Raw genomic sequence first — 14,954 nt, 5'->3', positions numbered from 1 at the left:
CACCTCCATCTCCCACCATGGATATCCAGTCCTTTCACACCTCCATCTCCCACCATGGAGGTCCAGTCCCTTCACACCTCCATCTCCCACCATGGAGGTCCAGTCGCTTCACACCTCCATCTCCCACCATGGATATCCAGTCCTTTCACACCTCCATCTCCCACCATGGAGGTCCAGTCCTTTCACACCTCCATCTCCCACCATGGAGGTCCAGTCCCTTCACACCTCCATCTCCCACCATGGAGGTCCAGTCGCTTCACACCTCCATCTCCCACCATGGATATCCAGTCCTTTCACACCTCCATCTCCCACCATGGAGGTCCAGTCGCTTCACACCTCCATCTCCCACCATGGAGGTCCAGTCCTTTCACACCTCCATCTCCCACCATGGAGGTCCAGTCCTTTCACACCTCCATCTCCCACCATGGACATCCAGTCCCTTCACACCTCCATCTCCCATCATGGATATCCAGTCTCTTCACACCTCCATCTCCCACCATGGACATCCAGTCCCTTCACACCTCCATCTCCCACCATGGAGGTCCAGTCCCTTCACACCTCCATCTCCCATCATGGATATCCAGTCTCTTCACACCGCCATCTCTCACCATGGACATCCAGTCCCTTCACACCTCCATCTCCCACCATGGAGGTCCAGTCCCTTCACACCTCCATCTCCCACCATGGAGGTCCAGTCCCTTCACACCTCCATCTCCCACCATGGAGGTCCAGTCCCTTCACACCTCCATCTCCCACCATGGAGGTCCAGTCCCTTCACACCTCCATCTCCCACCATGGAGGTCCAGTCCCTTCACACCTCCATCTCCCATCATGGGTATCCAAACCCTCTACACTTCCAGCCCCCACCAGGATGGCCTGCGCTCCTTCAATGAATGGGGGCCCAACCTGTCCCCATCTACCACCACCCTCTTCCGCCTGGCCGAACTTGTTCTCAGATTGAACAACTTTTCCTTCAACTCTGCTCACTTCCTCCAAATAAAAGGTGTCATTATTGGTCCCAACTATGCCTGCCTGGCTGTAGGATATACTGAGCTTTCTTGATTCCAGTCGTCCTCAGATGCCTTTCCTGCTCTTCTTCTGGTACTTGGATGACTGTCAGTGCTGCTTCCTATTCTTGCCCTGAACTGAAGAACTTCATTTTAGTTTGGATCTAATTTCCAACCCCCCCAACTCCCCACTTCCTCTCCTGCACCTCTGACTTTTCCCTCCCTCGACTTCTCTGTCTCCATCTCTGGGGATAGACTGTCTACTGATATCTGCTCCAAGCCCACTGGCTCCCACAGCTACCCAAATTATACTTCTGCCCACCCGGCTTCCTGTAAAGGCTCCCGGTTTCTCCGTCTCCGTCGCACCTACTCTGATGTTGCCGCCTGCCACACTAAAGCTTCTGAATTGTCCAGCTTTTCCTCAGCCGACAATCACCCTCCTTCATGGTAGGCAGGGTCCTTAGCTGTGCCCGTCCCAATTCTCCTCCCACCCTGAAACCATTGTCGGGCGCCCCTTGTCCTCACCGTCCACCCCGCCAGCCTCCGCATTCGACGGAAAACCCCTCCGCCTTTTCCGCCGCCTCCAACCCGACCCCGTCACCAAAATCATCCCCTCCCCCTCCTCTTTCAACAACAACAACAACTTGTATTTATATAGCGCCTTTAACATAGTAAAACTTCCCAAGCCGCTTCACAGGTGTATTTTAAGACAAAAAATTTGACACTGAGCCACATAAGGATAAATTAGGGCAGGTGACCAAAAGCTTGGTCAAAGAGGTAGGTTTTAAGGAGCGTCTTAAAGGAGGAAAGAGAGGTAGAGAGGTGGAGAGGTTTAGGCAGGGAATTCCAGAGCTTAGGGCCCAGGCAGCTGAAGGCACAGCCGCCAAAGGTTGAGAAATTATAATCAGGGATTCTCAAGAGGCCAGAATTAGAGGAGCACAGATATCTCGGTGGGTTGTTGGGCTGAAGGAGATTACAGAGATAGGGAGGGGCAAGGCCATGGAGGGATTTGAAAACAAGGATGAGAATTTTGAAATTGAGGCGCTGCTTAACCGGGAGCCAATGTAGGTCAGCGAGCACAGGGGTGATGGGTGAACGGGACTTGGTGCGAGTTAGGACACGGGCAGCCGAGTTTTGGATGACCTCAAGTTTACGTAGGGTGGAATGTGGGAGGCCGGCCAGGAGTGCGTTGGAATAGTCAAGTCAAGTTTCAGCAGGCCGAAGGGACTGTTCCCTCCGTGGCACCCTGGTGCTCTCCTCCACCGCCAGCTAACACCCGCTGTCCTTCCACCCCACCCGCCGACACCCCCGCCCCTCAAACCTTCCTCTGCAAGTGCAGGCAAACCTACCTCCCTCTCTCCACAGATGCTGCCTGACTTGATGAGCACTTGCAGCATTTTCTGTTTTTTCATTTCAGACTTCACTTTTTTGTAATAAGTGACTGTTATTGTTCGTATCTTGCTTGTCAGCCTATTCTAACAGAACTCCATGTAACAATGCCTACTGCCTGGCTGGGAAAAGATAACAACTTTGCTTAAACGCATTGACTGAAGCAGCAACAAACAAGTGGCATGGGGTCAGGAGACAGCAGGGAACATTTTGGCTCTGCTTCTTAGAATTCGTATCAGGACCTCACTAATGTGGAAGTTTTCTTATTATCTTTGGACTTAATCCAACAAGCCAGGCTTCAAGCCGTAGCAGTCGGAGCTGCTGAAGTTGCATGCCACAGAGAACCAGAGAGCGATTTGTACTTGACGTAAGAAAACTACTTGGTCTAAGCGTTAAACAAAGCTTTAATCAACTGTTTTTTCAACATGGTGATCTAGTTCTGCCCTTCACTAGTTCCTGCTAAAGAATTTCCTGAGCAAGCTGGGCCCATGCTCAAGTATTTATACTCTCCCTGGACAGCGCCACCAGCAGCCTACCCAGTATTATTTCATAAGTCATTTCCACATGAATGACAAGATTCATGTCAGTACTCATTTCCAGCGTTGAGTGGGCGACGCTACGGCAACGGCGCTGAGTGAAGAAGCATCGACCTGACAAAACAACGAGGCTTCCCATCTAAACTTGTCCACGAAACACTGCAATGGGCAGGATTTGAAGTGACAATTTTACACGTGGGGAGGATCCGCGAGCGTGGCAGGAACCGGTTCTATTAGCGTGTTTACTGAATCTAAGCTCAAGCTCCCGTCGCCTGAACATAATAAGAAATAGGAGCAGGAGTCGGCCATATGGCCCCTCAAGTCTGCTCCGCCATTCCATAAGATCATGGATGATCTTCTACCTCAACTACACCTTCCCGCCCGATCTCCATATCCCTTGATTCCCTTAATATCCAAAAATCTATCGATCTCTGTCTTGAATATACTCAACGACTGAGCCTCCACAGCCCTCTGGGGTAGAGAGTTCCAAAGATTCACCACCCTCTGAGTGAAGAAATTTCTCCTCATCTCAGTCCTAAATGGCCGACCCCTTATTCTGAGACTGTGACCCCTGATTCTCGACTCCCCAGCCAGGGGATACAGCCTCTCAGCATCTACCCTGTCAAGCCCTGTAAGAATTTTGTATGTTTCAATGAGATCACCTCTCAATCTTCTAAACTCTAGAGAATATAGGCCTAGTCTACTCAATCTCTCCTCATAGGACAATCCCCCCATCCCAGGAACCAGTCTGGTGAACCTTCTCACCAATCTGAATGAACTTGAAAGGTAAAAGTTCGCCACTTACTCCAAATTCTCAGAAAGAGGACTTTCCAATTGGTTTTTTCAACTTGAATATATAACGAGAAGATTTTCAAAGTTAAACATTGGTGGAGGCCAGCGGATACAGGAAGAACTTGCAGTGTTACTGTCAGCTGTGGCTCAGTGGGCAGCACTCTCGCTTCTGAGTCAGAAGGTTGTGGGTTCAAGTCCCCACTCCAGAGACTTGAGCACAATAAAGCTAGGTTGACACTCCAGTGCAGTGCTGAGGGAGTGCTGCACTGTCGGAGATGCTGTCTTTCGGATGAGACATTAAACCGAGGCCCTGTCTGCTCTCTCAGGTGGATGTAAAAAATCCCACGGCACTATTTCGAAGAAGGGCAGGAGAGTTCTTCCCGGTATCCTGGCTGATGTTTATCCCTCTATCAACATAATGGCCCAGAACTTGGTGTCGGGGGCTTGCCGTGCGTGCAAGCCCCCGATCTGCACTCGCCCTGCGCGCTGACATCTGAAGCCCGGGCCTGCTTGCATTTCCTGTGACAGGCCCGGTTCAGATGTCGGCGCGCTGTGCTTACCTGATCCAGCGGCGTAGTTAGTGCGATGTGCCGGCTGGGATCAAGTGAGCACTGTGCAGCCAATCAGGGGAGGGGATGGTTCATTCATGAGTTTGAGAGTAAGAACTGTCAAACTCATGAAAACTACGGGGGCCCAAAACACTATTTAAACTTTAAATAAAAATTAAAAAAACATCCCAATCATTAAATTAAGTATAAATAAGTTAAAAAAAATAATTTAAACAATAATTTTTTTTTTGAAAAAAGTAAATTTTTAATAAAATGGTCTAAAACTAAACTTACCTTATTGTAGATTCTTTAAAATAATAAACCTGTGGAAAAAAAATTCTAAATTGCACTAAAACACCACTTACCTGTAAAAATAAATACTTACATGTGCTTTTTACAAGCGTAAAGACCGGAGGCCTTTAGACATGCGCAAATCCCCCAAAACAGAGGAAATCCAAGGCGCACGCGCTGCCCCCTACAGCGCACGTGCTAGCCTCTTCACCTCTTGGGTTAGAGGAGAGGAAATGCCGGTTTTCAGCGCATGTGCTGTGCATGCTGAAAACCGGCATTTCCTCTGGCCAAACGCGTGAGTACCCCTTCCGTACTCACGTGTTTGGGGAGGAATTACTGCCCCAACACAAAACCGATTATCTGATTGTTATCACATTGCTGTTTGTGGGAGCTTGCTGTGTGCAAATTGGCTGCTGCGTTTCCTATGTTACAACAGTGACAACACTTCAAAAGTACTTAATTGGCTGTACAACGCTTTTGTGATGTCCTGAAAGGCGATATATAACTGCAAGCCTTTCGTTCTTTCTTAGCAAAATGTCCCAAGGCACTTTACAAAGAGGAACCAGACACCAAGCGGAGGAACATCAGGAGATGTGACCAAAGGCAGAGTTGAAAATTGGTTTTGAGGAGGCTATTGAAAGTGACAGGAGACGCAGAAAAGTGGAGGGATTTGGAGAGTTAATTCCAGAGTACTGAGGCATGATAAGGAGAAGGCTTTGTCATCAAGGAGGGAGGGGGGAGAGGGGCAGCTGCAAAGAAGGCCTGAGCCACACTGCAATAACACAAATTGTGTTGTCGCTTGCTTTAGTCATGGAGGTTTTGGTCTGGGGCCAGCTCAGATGCTTCGCTCAATGGAGTGTTTCAAGCACCAGAGGTTGAATGAGTTCCAATTATTTTATGGAGGTGCGTTGCGCAAAGCAGGCAGGACAACATGATCGCTGAGGTAATGGAGCCCAAAAGGCTAGTTGTTGCCAGTCCAGCCAAGCTGTTAGAGCGGAGAATAAAAGCTCATAGCTGGGCACAAGATCCACCATCAGGCTTGGAAGAGTAGGTTCCTGTCCTGCGGAGTCTCTTGTTGTTTTCAACAACAACTTGCATTTATATAGCGCCTTTAACGTAGTAAAACGTCCCAAGGCATTTCAACAGGTGCATTACCAAAGAGAATTTGACACCGAGCCACATAAGGAGATATTAGAACAGGGGAGGTAGACTTTAAGGACCATCTTAAAGGAGGAGAGAGAGGTGGAGAGGCAGAGAGTTTTAGGGAGGGAATTCCAGAGCTTAGGGCCCAGGCAGCTGAAGGCACGGCCGCCAATGGTACAGTCAGAGATCTGAAAACTGTGCTTGCACAGACCAGCAAGGGCTCAGAGATATATTCCCGTCTGATCTTCCGCTGAACTAGCAGGGTTTGTGGGAAGGCGTGATGACATCGACGGCAGGAAAATGACGTCACTTCCCCGAGGAGAAACAGCTGTAGCATTCTGGAGCCAAACGCTGGGCGACGACAGTTGTTATAAAAACATACAGGTTGTGCTAAATCGTGCCATTCATGTAGAATTAAATATACTGGGCGGCCTGCTGGTGGCGCTGTCCAGAGAGAGTATAAATACTCGGGCACAGGCCCAGCTTGCTCAGGGACATTTTGTAAACAGGAACTAGTGAAGGATAACTAGACTTCCATGTTGTGAAACAGTCGATTAAAGCCTTGTTTAATACTCTGACCAAGTGCCTAGTAGTTATCTTACATCACAGGTTAAGGTATCTGAACAGTCAAGCGTTCCGGGACAGGACTTATTTTCCACCTGCGAGGGTAGACGCCTTGCTTGCTGAGGAAATTCGCTAGAATATTCGTTGGAGTTTAGAAGAATGAGAGGGGATCTCATTGAAACTTATAAAATTCTAACAGGACTGGACAGACTAGATGCAGGAAGGGTGTTCCCGATGGCAGGGGACTCCAGAACCAGGGGTCACAGTCTAAGGATAAGGGGTAAGCCATTTAGGACTGAGATGAGGAGGAATTTCTTCACCCAGAGAGTGGTGAACCTGTGGAATTCTCTACCACAGAAGGCAGTAGAGGCCAATTCATTAAATATATTCAAGAAGGAGTTGGATATATTTCTTGAGGCTAAAGGGATCAAGGGATATGGGGAGAAAGCAGGGACAGGGTACTGAATTTGGATGATCAGCCATGATCTCACTAAATGGCGGAGCGGGCTCGAGGGGCCGAATGGCCTACTCTTGCTCCTATCTTCTATGTTTCTATGTTTGAAATGTGCTTGCCATTTTGGCAGTTGGCCATTGGCATCACATCCTGTAGGAGGGACAAGTGAATCATTTTTGCATTGAAAAGTGCTTTGAATTTTCATCCTCCCCGTTGGGCCAGAAGGAGCAGCTGTGATCAAGGTTCACTTGCATGGACGGTTCTGACCTGAAGGATTATCGAACTGAAACGTTAACTCTGTTTCTCTCTCTACAGATGCTGCCTGACCTGCTGAGTGTTTCCAGCATTTTCTGTTCTTATTTCAGTTGCACGAAAGTCAGCAGTGTCCTGTGAACCATAACTAATGTGGTGGGCGGGTCTCTCTTCTGCAATGAGCCACAAGAACAATGGCATCTCTGCAGGAGCTTCAAGTGCTTTTTGGGCATAACTTTTTTTAAATTCATTCTCAGAATGTGGGCGTCGCTGGGCAAGGCCAGCATTTATTGCCCATCCCTAATTGCCCTTGAGAAGGTGGTGGTGAGCCGCCTTCTTGAACCGCTGCAGTCCCGTGTGGTGAAGGCGCTCCCACACTGCTGTTAGGGAGGGAGTTCCAGGATTTTGACAATGATGGATTGACAATTTATGTCCAAGTCAGGATGGTGTGTGACTTGGAGGGGAACTTGGAGGTGGTGGTGTTCCCATGCGCCTGCTGCCCTTGTCCTTCTAGGTGGTAGAGGTCGCGGGTTTGGGAGGTGCTGCTGAAGAAGCCTTGGCGAGTTGCTGCAGTGCATCTTGTAGATGGTACACACTGCAGCCACGGTGCGCCGGTGGTGGAGGGAGTGAATATTTAATATTTGGATGGGGTGCCAATCAAGCAGGCTGCTTTGTCCTGGATGGTGTCGAGCTTCTTGAGTGTTGCTGGAGCTGCACTCATCCAGGCAAGTGGAGAGTATTCCATCACACTCCTGACTTGTGCCTTGTAGATGGTGGAAAGGCTTTGGGGAGTCAGGAGGTGAATCACTCGCCGCAGAATACCTAGCCTCTGACCTGCTCTTGTAGCCACAGTATTTATGTGGCTGGTCCAGTTAAGAATAGCTTAGTTAGTCTAGTGATGGAGCTGTAAAGACCCAGTTGTCCAATGGATGCTGATCAACAGATGGGGACTAATGGTTGACGGGCATTTTATAAATAAAGAGCAGTTGTCAATTCAAATGGCCCCATTCTATTACTAAAAGAGTGTTTACGTTCACTTTGAACCCTAGGAATTATCTGGATTGTGAGTGATGAGATTGGGAAGCAAGTGTCTCAGAGATCAATAAGTGTTAGTCTATCTCCATTACCGTCATCTGGGCGATGGCAGACAGCTTAGTCTCTCAATTATATCCTTGAAGACTTGTGCATTTAAGTATTACATCTTTGACTGAGAATGAATCAGATCTTCACTGAATTTCTTGGTTGTTATATGTTGAGAACAAAATTTGATTTTCTAATATTGGGAACAAAAGACTTGCATTTATATAGCGCCTTTCTCAACCTCAGGATGCCGCAAAGCGCTTTACAGACACTGAAGTGATTTTTTTTTGTTGAAGTATTGTAGTGTTGGAAACGCAGCAGCCAATTGCACACAGCAAGCTCCCACAAACAGCAATGTGATAATGACCACATAATCTGTTTTAGTGATGTTGGTTGAGGGATAAATATTGGTCAGGACACCGGGGAGAACTCCCCTGCTCTTCTTCGAAATAGTGCCGTGGGATCTTTTACATCCACCTGAGAGAGCAGACGGGGCCTCAGTTTAACGTCTCATCTAAAAGACAGCACGTCTGACAGTGCGGCACTCCCTCAGTACTTAAAAAAAAATGTGTTCATGGGATGTGGGTGTCGCTGGCAAGGCCGGCATTTATTGCCCATCCCTAGTTGCCCTTGAGAAGGTGGTGGTGAGCTGCCTCCTTAAACCGCTGCAGTCCCGTGTGGTGAAGGTACTCCCACAGTGCTGTTAGGGAGGGAGTTCCAGGATTTCGACCCAGCGACGATGAAGGAACGACCGATATATTTCTGTCCTGCAGTGGAACGCCAGCCTAAGATTTTGTGCTCAAGTCTCTGGAGTGAGGCTTGAATTCCTGACCTTCTGACTTAGAGGCGAGAGTGTTACAAACTGAGCCGTGTCTGACACTTCAAACCCGAGGATTTATTTGGATTATGAGTGATGGGATGTGGAAGTAAGTGTCTCAGAGATGAATAAGTGAAAGTGAATCTCAACTGCCACCATCCCATGGCTTCAGGCAGAAAGAAACATTTGACAGCACATCTTGACAAGAAGATGTAGAAGAGGTTAATGAGTTTATTAATCATCAAACTCATGTCATTTTGGTGAATAAAACCTTATACCCATGGAAAATGGTTTCAAGGATTCAGTTCTGTTCTCACTTCCACCTGCTGATGGTGAGGACAGAAAGGATATATTAGATAATAGAATCTCTGACTCCATCCAAGTCTTAATGCAGCAAAAAGAGACTTGGGTTTGAAAGTTGAGAATGGTCTCCTTTCAAAGGACAACTGACCTGCCTGACCCAGAAATGATGAAGAGCAGAAATTCTTCTGGATGTCATTATATAAAGTTTGGTTGAACAACAAAAATATGCATGAATATAACGCCTTCAACGTAGGGAAATGTCCAAATCAGGGGAGCAGAATCAGACCAGAATTGACACCGAGCCACATAAGGAGATATTAGGATGGGTGACCAAAAGCTTGGTCAAAGAGGTAGGTTTTTAAGGAGGGTCTTAAAGGAGGAGAGAGAAGCGAAGAGATTTAGGGAGAACAGAGCTGAGGGTCCAGACAGCTGAAGGCACAGTCACCGATGGTGGGGCAAAGGGAATGGGCGATGCACAAAAGGCCAGAGTTGGAGGACAGCAGAGTTCTTGGAGGATTGTAGGAGGTTACAGAGCCCGATTTTAACGGGCGGGCAGCCTCTTCCCGCCAACTTCACGGCCATCTTGGTGGGGAAATCATCAAGAAAGACTTGCATTTATATGGCGCCTTTCACGACCATCGGACATCTCAAAGCGTTTACAGCCAATGAAGTATGTTGTTTCTTAAAGTACAGCCAGTGTCATAATGTAGGAAACACGGCAGCCAATTTCCACACAGCAAGCTCACACAAACAGCAATGTGACAATGACCAGATAATCTGTTTTTTAGTGATGCTGATTGAGGGATAAATATTGGCCCAGGACACCGGGGGTAACTCCCCTGCTCTTCTTCAAAATAGTGCCATGGGATCTTTTACATCCACCTGGTTTAATGTCTCAGCCGAAAGACGGCACCTCCGACAGTGCAGCACTCCCTCAGCACTGCACCAGGGTGTCAGCCTAGATTTTGGTGCTCAAGTTTCTGGAGTGGGGACTTAGAACCCACAACCTTCTGACTCAGAGGCGAGAGTGCTGCCCACTGAGCCACCGCTGACACTGAAAGAAAAGAGATGAGAAATAAGTTAAACAAAAAAAGGCACAACAATGGAAGCACCCAGAAGGTCAGGTAGCACTTGTGGAAGTTGAGATAAGCTACAAGGACAGGTTGGAGAAGCTGGATTTGTTTTCATTAGAGCAAAAGATGTTGAGGGTTTTTTTGATAGAGGTGTACAGGATTATGACGGGTTTGGATAGGCTAGACGGGGAAAGGCTGTTCCCACTAGTTGATGGTACACGGACTAGGGGACACAGATTTAAGGTTTTGGGCAAGAGATACAGGGTGGGGGTGTGAGGAAAAACTTTGTTACGCAGCGAGTGGTGAGGACCTGGAACTCGCTGCCGATGGAAGGGTGGAAGCGGAGACACTCAATGTTTTCAAGGGGAGCCTGGATAGGCACTTGAGGGAAATAATCTTGCAGGGCTACAGGGATAGAGCGGGGGAATGGGACTGACTGGATTGCTCCACAGAGAGTCGGCACAGACTCGATGGGCCGAATGGCCTCCTTCTGTGCCGTTATGACTTTATGACTCTAAGAAGAAATAAGTTCCGTGGGGCAGGAACAGGCTGAAATGATGAGTCTACCAGGTCAGTCCTGTTTCTGGCTCTTGGAAAGGAGGTAGATGAGAGCTGTGCGGGATTGGGGGAACTATGAGGCTGGAGGTCGGGGGGGGTGGCGGGGCAGCGAGGAAGATCTCCCGAGGAGATGAGGTCAGTGACATTCTGGGAAGCGAGGGAATATGAAGGAGTGTATATGGTGCCAAACATGCATTTTAAGCTTTTAACGGATCCGCTGATTAAATTATTGTAGCATCGCGTTCCTTAGTGGCGATTGTGAGAATTGTTGACATTGAAAAAGCAGCCAGTCACAGCGCACTAAGAAACGAGCCAATCCCCTCTACACTTAAATCAGCCTGAGAATCTAGCTGTGAAGTGTAGAATTGCGTTGCAGAAAGCCTTAACGACAGCAGTGAAAACTGAGGGGGGAATTTTCCCAGTCCCGGGGAGGCGGGTATGGAGGCGGGACTGCCGGGAAAATGGCAGAAACTGGGAGCAGGTACAGAACCCGCTCCCAACCCGCCTCCGTGCCATCTTCCCGGGAGGCGGGTCCCCGAGTCGCGCAGGGACCCATCTCCTCGAGGCGGGAAGGGGACTAGAGCCAATTAACTGCCTGTTAACAGGTAGTTAAGAGGATTATCCCCATTTTACCCCTGCAAGTGCAGGCTTCCCGATGGCTGCGAACTTCGCCAGGGTCAGGGAGGCGAGCAGTGGGTCTGCGGGGGTGAGAGGGGTCAAAAAGTGCGCTGTGGAGGTGAGTGATGGGTGCAGGTGTGGAGAAGTAAGTATGAGAGGTGAGTGTAAAGTGTTAGAAAAAGTTTACTTCCCTTTGTTTCTTCCTGCAGGCTTCAACCCTTGGGGATCCGGAGGCTCCTCATCTCCACGGCAGAGGTGACAGAATGGCTGCTGCATTCTCAGATGCAGCAGCCATCTGATTTCTGCTGAGGAGAGAGGTTTTGGTGAGTCTTCAGTGCAAGGGCTCACCTTAGAACAGATTTCCAGGCCTAGAAATTCAGTTGTTTGCGCCAGCCGCTAGCGCCTTAGGAGGAGGAGATGTTGGGCGCTAGGCGGCTAGCGGCCGGGCGCAGCGTGATCTGCGCCTCTCCCCAGCTTCAGTAAAGATTTAGCGGCGGCGCAAAGCCTTTGCGCGCGCTCAGCTGCGCGTGCAGATCCTGACGTCATTTCATCGTGCAACGCCCTTTGTGCGCCCCAAACCGGAAATTCAGTGGCGCCGGCCTATTGTGCGCCTGGCGCACCTAGCGACTGGTAGAGGGGAACGGTTCCCGGTCGCTGCGGGGCGAGGGGGGCGCAAATTAAAGGGCACTCCTCCTGCAGTAGAAAAGGCAGCCATTTTGCAACACTCCTTCTTTGTGAGAGACGGATCTTTGCAGAGAGACAAAGGTAGAGAGCTTTCTGGTTTGGCTCAACACTCGCACAGGTACTTGTGGCTTCAGGCCACAGCTTTGCACTTGTCTTTAACTTCAGAGCCATAGCATTGATTGGAAACATATAATGGGGGCTGCAATGGGTGCAAACGTTGGCCTTCTCCATAGTCCTGGGCGTTGTACAGATCAAGCAGCAGTGGTCAGGCCTTGCTTCAGGGCTGCAGTGTGCAGGGCGTGGCAGGCAAACAAATCCACCCTCCCCCTTTAAGAGCTCACCGGCGCCAGAGTGTCTGCCGTCAATCAGCAACTCGCCGAACCTGCGCTGCGCCCGCCCTCGGGGGTATCGCCCCGGGCCGCCGGCTTAGCGCCTAATGATAGTCATGCATCGCCTGTTTTAGCGCAGCGGCAACCTCTTGGGGCGATGCCACTGAATATCGGCGAAGGTGGCGCGAAGTTGCGCCGGGCGCAAACTTTAGCGGCCGCCCGGCTGTAGCGCACCAAACATGGTTATACTGAATTTCTAGGCCCCAGTGTTTGACAGCTTCTCTAAGCGATCAAACGCCGACAATTCATCTGTCAACGTCATACGCTGACGCCTTCTGTCACCGGCTTTTCCTTAATTGGCCGGCTAAGCCCGCAGGGCGGGCTTAACAAGGTCAATCAAAGGAAAGTAGCGTGGGTTGGCCGGACGCCGTTGGGAGTGGGACTAAAACCCAAAAAGCAGCAGTCCCACCCCCAATGCGCCCCCATTGACAAAATCCAGCCCGAAGTGTTGATGAGGAAGCTGCGTAAGTAGTGTTAAGCATGGTTATGGCGAGAGGTCTCCCCCACTCAGAGAATCTGGCAGGAGGTCCAAAAAGTGTGCTTGGTTTAAAGGTGAGGCAGGAACACAGGACGTATATGCACGTGAGGGAAAGTTGGGTGTTTGTTTGATGCCCCTGGTGCATGCTGAACTTCTCTATGGTGGGTGTGAATGTGCTGTAGAACTAAGTGTCCTCAAGTTGAACAGAAGAAATAGGAGCAGGAGTAGGTCATTCGGCCCTTTCAGCCTGCTCCGTCATTCAATAAGATCATGGCTGATCATCGACCTCAACTCCACCTTCCCGCACTATCCCCATATCCCTTGGTTCACTTAGTATCCACAAATTTATGGATCTCTGTCTTGAATATACTCAATGACTGAGCATCCACAGCCCTCTGGGGTAGAGAATTCCAAAGATTCACAACCCTGTGAATGAAGAAATTTCTCCTCATCTCAGTCCTAAATGGCCGATCCTTTATTTTGAGGCTGGGCCCCCTAGTTCGAGACTCATGGAGGATGAATGTTAAAAATGTAAAGTGTAAGGCGTTAGAAGTGGTACTTGCCATGATAGGAGAGTAAATGTACTACAGAAAGAAATTTCCATGGCCAAATCCCCAATTTTCAAACGCCTTATGTTATGCCCTTATACACACACGAGTTGGCAGAGTTCCAGATCTGGAGGTATATATGGGGAGTGTATGCAAATGATTGAGGCTGCAGAGATTGGAATAGCATAAGGAATTAAAGGTCAGTGCCATATCAATTAGAAATTCTGTGGTTTGTGCATTACGTTACATGAATATGTCCGTACACACTTATTGTGCACAAACACATGAATAGAGCCTGAATTGCCAATACGGGTATGCAAATGGAAAAAGTGCGGAATGAACTGATAATGTCCCATCTGCTCTCTTCACAGAGCTAAGAGAACCCTGTGGAGCACCAGCCACACTGTAGGAGCATCACACAACCATCACCATCGGCACATGGACAGATACACACACTGCAGGAGGTGGTGCGACTGAGGAAGCGCAGGGTTAGAAAGGGTTAGCAGTTCTGAGGAGCCAGCTGGTACAGAGCAGAGGCCCAGTATGCCGAGTGTCTGCTATATGGGATACAGATCTCCGCGGGCCTGCTTTCAAACTGAGCCTGTTACAGCAGCAGGAGAGTAAAAGCAAGAAAGAAAGAACTTGCATTTATAGTGGCCTTTCATGACCCGAGAACACGCTAAAACGCTTTACACTCAATTAAATGCTTTGAACTGTAGGAGGTTGGAGAACCAACATAATCTTCCTTAAAGTAGACCAGCGGTGTACAAGATTATGACAGGTTTGGATAAGGTAGACACAGAAAGGCTGTTCCCAATAGTTGATGGTGCAAGGACTAGGGGACACAGATAGAACATAGAAAAATAGGAGCAGGAGTAGGCCATTCAGCCCTTCGAGCCTGCTCCACCATTCAATATGATCATGGCTGATCCTCTATCTCAATACCATATTCCCGCTCTCTCCCGATACCCCTTGATGCCTTTTGTGTCTAGAACACAAAGTGAACAACTGGGAGTTTGGTAAGTGTGGGAGTTTGGTGAAGTGGAGGAAGGAGGCACTTGCTTTTCCTAACTTCTCCCGTAGAGCAGCGGTGGACCTGAATAGGAGCAGGCTGAGGCCTGAGAGCGGGGATAAAAGCAGCAGCAGACCTACATCAACAAGAGAAAACGGCAGTGTGACATCACAGGTAAGGCAGGTAAGTGATTGGTAGTGACTGTGGGCTAAGTTTTAAGTTAACATATTAACATATAACTAAATTTAAAAAACTAAACTTAATTTAATTAATTTAATAAACTAAACGAGGTAACTAATTTGATTAACACAAAGCGAATTAATTAAATAAATAAAAATATTGGGAGAACAGGGGATGTGCTGCTGCTGCAATATGTGGGAGCTTGTGGACATTTCTGTCCAGGGTGACTACATCTGCG

The 14,954-nt window shown here is 48.7% G+C and overlaps 1 protein-coding gene across 2 annotated transcripts in view; it reads right to left on the bottom strand.

Annotated features, from left to right (window-relative positions):
- LOC147097912 (netrin receptor UNC5D-like) overlaps positions 1-14,954 on the bottom strand; it is a 743,147-nt gene that overhangs the window by 257,324 nt on the left and 470,869 nt on the right. The gene's annotated exons all lie outside the window — the stretch shown is intronic.

Source organism: Somniosus microcephalus, chromosome 30 (assembly GCF_052327205.1).
Source record: "Somniosus microcephalus isolate GS21.2 chromosome 30, FLI_Smic_1.0, whole genome shotgun sequence".
Classification (NCBI taxonomy): Eukaryota; Metazoa; Chordata; class Chondrichthyes; order Squaliformes; family Somniosidae; genus Somniosus; species Somniosus microcephalus.
Note: the sequence above shows the minus strand (reverse complement) of the source record. Positions and strands in the feature narration are given on the sequence as shown.